The 3,576-nt window shown below is 33.6% G+C and overlaps 1 protein-coding gene across 6 annotated transcripts in view; it reads left to right on the forward strand.

Annotated features, from left to right (window-relative positions):
* The window catches only part of CCNT2 (cyclin T2), a 46,295-nt gene extending 45,968 nt beyond the window's left edge, over window positions 1-327 (forward strand). For all 6 annotated transcript variants that reach the window (XM_007494085.3, XM_001363590.4, XM_007494080.3 and 3 more), the window contains one exon: window positions 1-327. This exon is cut by the window's left edge. The gene's annotated coding sequence lies outside the window, so the exon portion shown is untranslated.
* The last annotated feature ends 3,249 nt before the right edge of the window (window positions 328-3,576 follow it).

Here is a 3,576-nt window from a genome sequence, read left to right on the forward strand (position 1 = left end):
CTTCTTTTCCATCAATGAAAGTCTTTGGAATTAAATGACTTGTATTTTCTTTTTGCAGATCTTTTCCCTTTCCTTAAATAAAATCCATCAGTTAGTCTGCCTGTTCAGTAGGCTCTACCAAAGAATTAAAGACTTCCTCAGTTTCTAGTAAATGGAAGTTATTACTAAGTCTTCCTCTAAGCAGTGGTAAATGAAACAAAATGTTACCAAAATATATTTAGGTATAGCATTCCACATGCACAAGGTGATGTATAAAGTTAAGGTGATTGGTTAAGTTTTTTTTTTTAACTGTTGGAACATTATTAAAATGTATTCTCTTTAAACGTCTTTTAAAAGAGTGATTTATTTTTAAGTTGTGTTTTCCAGTCTGGAACAGACTTCATTACTTTGATACACAAGGAAGCTCAAAGAAAGTTCTTATTCCCTCCCTTGGGAAATAGATTTGGTTTAATTAGTATGTAATTTGATATTTGACTAGATACAGTAAACACTTGTCCCCAATTCTTTAATAATTAATTTATTCAGAGCTCAAAGAGTTATATGATTTCATATATATATATGTACCCTCCTCACTGTGTAGGATACAATTCCCTATCCCACACCTTTGTAGATGGTGTCATAAGTTGCTGTGGCCAACTTTTCACTGATGAGCTTCTGTGATCTTAAGAATCATCTGGTCCTTAGATTACATATGTGCTCTTTCTTTAGCTTGGGGAAGGGTTGTTGAGGTATAGGCGCCCACTATTTTAACAAGGAACTAATAAATGTAGCACATTTTTGTCTCCAATGAATAGTGTCTTTTTGAGTATAAAAATGTAGTGTTTGTTTTCGGTTTTATTTCAGAATGCATCATCACCCTTTTGAAAAGATAATTATCTCAATCTTGTGAGACCATTATATATGTGTGTGTATACACACACACACACACACACATCTTGAAAAATCTTTAAAGCATACCTATAATTATGTTTAGGTTCCTCATTATATCCCAGAAAATAATTTTAGTGGGTAGGGTTTTTTTTTATTAATTATGGTTAAACTGTTTGCATTCATAGACATGTACACTCATTCCTGCTAGGATGGTGGTCATTAATAAAATTGCCAGCCATAAGAGAAATTCTTGGCTTTTGTAGATAAATGTTCAAGAGCTATGAAAAGTTTTAGACTGTGATGGTCCTCAGTATTAAAATGATCTGTTTGAGGTATAATCACAGAGGCTAACTTATCTAACTTATCCTTTAGACCAGTCCATTATATAGCAATCTAAAGAATTAAGTTTTAAGAAAGCTAAATCATTAAGCCTCTAGTTCAGATAGCAAAGACAGGAAACTAGATTAATTTTATTTTGATATTTTGATTTGAAAATTAATAGCTGATCATTCAGTGATTGGAACAATTCAAAACTGCTGACATCCACAAATAAAAATTCACTTTGAATAAAAATCTTTGTACTTTTTAAAGTAAGGCTACTAAGGATTCTTTATGAAAAAGAAATTTTAGCAGTAAAGGTTTTTTTATGTACATTCCATCTCATGTGATGATATTGGAGTATCTAATTAAAAATTATCCCTGATATAATGCCATTAAAAGGAAACCTACTCAGGCTGGAGACAAGCCCGAGATTCATGTTCAGGTGTGTTGTGAATAGCCTTTCATCATTAAATTCAGATTAAAGGTATGTTGGCTTTATCCCAACAGTTTAACTGTCATCTTTATTAGAAACTACCAGGTGCCTGGTTAAACTTGCTATTGTTTACAACATTCATCAGAATTTAAAGTTTTGGGTGTAAGCCTCTAAAAAATTAAACTGATAACCACTTTTCCAGCAGTAAAGCTCAGAATAGGCCAAATATGTGGCAAAACAGGACTGGAGATGAACCTAATATACATTTGGATGTAGTAGGTGTAATAAGTATACCCTCAGTTTGATGTCAGTGCTTGCTGCTAGTAGGGCTTCTGGACCTCAACAAAGGATTTGTGATCATACTGCCTTATTAAAGGAAATGTTACCTTGATTCCTAAACCAATGATTTCTCTCCACTTATAAGTCAGTTTATAGATATGGTACCTTTGAAAATCTGTAGTCTGACTTTAGATTTCCTTTAAAGAAAATTGTGCCTAGAAAATGCAAGCTAATTTAAATATCATTAATAAGAAAAAATTAGGAAGGTGAACATATCCCTCCCAAAAAAATCCATGACCCACAATGTAAATTGATTTTCATCGCTGGATACTTATTAATGCTGGCACATTGCTGCAATGAATGCATCAATAGATTTATAATCAGGAAGATCCAAATTGGATTATTGCCACGTTAGCTTATGACCCTGGGTAAATTTTTGAATCTTCATCCTAGGTTTCCTCATTTCTAAGATAACGGCACCTACCTTGAAGGGTTATAAGAATGAGTAAGATACATTATGCAAAGGACTTTGTAGGTCTTAAAAATATAAATGTTAGCTATTGAAAATATTAAAAATCGGCTATTGAAATCAACATAGTATGTTTTGTTTGTACTAATGTGCATACCTGTTGTTTTTCCTTTTCCCCCATCCCCATGATGTAAGTTCCTTATAGTCAGTCAGCAACTTTGTTTTTATTTACCAGCAAATTTTTTACCCCAGTATATAAAACCTACGATCAAAATTATAAAGAATTAACAGGGATAAATTTGAGTTGAAAATGTGTCAAATCATGTAGTTCTTTTTACTGATGTTTTTCACTTACATCTAATGTTAAATCCAGTGGCATATTTCCAGTCATCCTTGAGATAAAACTGGCCCATCTTCCTCAAGGCATATTCTGCTCCTTTGGCTTCCAAAATGCCATACTGTGCCATTTCTACTTGTTCGTTTCTGCTCGTTCTGAGCTCATTCTATTACCAGTCCTTTGTGAAAGTTCTCAATATTTTGTCATTGGTCCTTTGCAGATTAATCCTCTGAAATATGAATGAAATTTCTATCCTTGGCTTTTACTCAGATAACCCCCATGGCATCTCAAAACTGACAAATCCAAAGCAAAACTAATCACACATTCACTGCTTGAAACCTACTTTTGTTGCCATGTCCGAGCTGATTTCCCCATTCCTTTGAGGGTCCCTCTTCATTCCCATCTAGCTATCCTTGCACAGACTCATCACTTTTTACACTACCATGGTTACTTAGAAAGTCTCCCATCTAAATTGTTTTAAGTTCTTGTAAGGTAGAATCTACATTTTTATATACTTGGAGTATGTAGATTGTCATCTTTCTCATGCACTGCTGCTTAAAGCCCTTCAGTTCATCTGTACCAATACCTCTATGACCCAAGAGCCCTTACTTTAATTCAGTAAAAGAACTGGGTTTCAAATTCAGTTCAGCCACTATTAGCTGTGTAATTTAGAGCAAGCAATTTATATTCGTGTCTTATTTCACTAAAAGGGCAGGTTTCAATTAGGATAACCTTTGCCATCCTTTTGCAGACTTTGTAAATCTCATGTCCTAATTTACACGTCTTAAGTGCTTACCATTTGTTTATCATCTGTGCCTTGTAACCTTTGTTAATTTAGGAATTGTCTGCTAAACTTGTCATCTAGCA

Source organism: Monodelphis domestica, chromosome 4 (genome assembly GCF_027887165.1).
Source record: "Monodelphis domestica isolate mMonDom1 chromosome 4, mMonDom1.pri, whole genome shotgun sequence".
Lineage (NCBI taxonomy): Eukaryota > Metazoa > Chordata > Mammalia > Didelphimorphia > Didelphidae > Monodelphis > Monodelphis domestica.